Raw genomic sequence first — 814 nt, forward strand, 5'->3', positions numbered from 1 at the left:
GTTTTCAAAAAGAAAAGGTAAATATAAAGGAAAAATTCCATTGATTTGTTCTCTTGTGAAGAAGTTGGTCACATTGTTGCGAGGTGTCCAAACAAGGAAAGAAAAGATGATAAGTTCAAAGGCAAGAAAGATTTCAAAGGCTACAAAGACTACAAAGACAAAGGTAAGAAATCTTGTCATATTGCTAAAGATTCTGACAGTGATGATGAAGATGAAATGGTGTATATTGCTATTAAGGATGAATTAGATGATCAGGATAATGAAAAGATGGCACTCATTTCTCATGTTAGCAAGAATGATACATGGATAATAGACAGTGGTTGTTCTCACTAGATGACTAGTGATAAAATTAAGTTTGAACATGATGCAAGAGCATCTTAGGATTGCTTGCAATCTTATATGTTTGGAGGGATTTTGGCTTAAAGTTGTGGAGCTTGGTAGATACTAGTGCTCAACATAATTTGGGAACTTGACATGGTCTGGAAAATTGACATGGACTGGGAACTTGACATGGTCTGCGAACTTATCATGGTCTATGGAACTTGGAATGGTTTGGGAACTTGACATGGTCTGTGGAACTCAACATGGTCTGTGGAACTCGACATGGTCTGCAAAACTTGGCATGTTTTGGGAACTTAACATGGTCTATGGAACTCAACATGGTCTTTAGAGCTCAACTATACTTGGGAATTTACTGGTGCTCAACTTGGTCTTGGTTCTGTTGGTGCTGAGTTGTCAATGAGTCAACTTTTTGCATTTAATTTGTGTATGGGTATTTAATTTAGTGTTGTAGCCAACTTGTGGCTCAACCTAT

Source organism: Cupressus sempervirens, chromosome 7, assembly GCF_028749045.1.
Source record: "Cupressus sempervirens isolate cs-2001-9-10 chromosome 7, ASM2874904v1, whole genome shotgun sequence".
Classification (NCBI taxonomy): domain Eukaryota; kingdom Viridiplantae; phylum Streptophyta; class Pinopsida; order Cupressales; family Cupressaceae; genus Cupressus; species Cupressus sempervirens.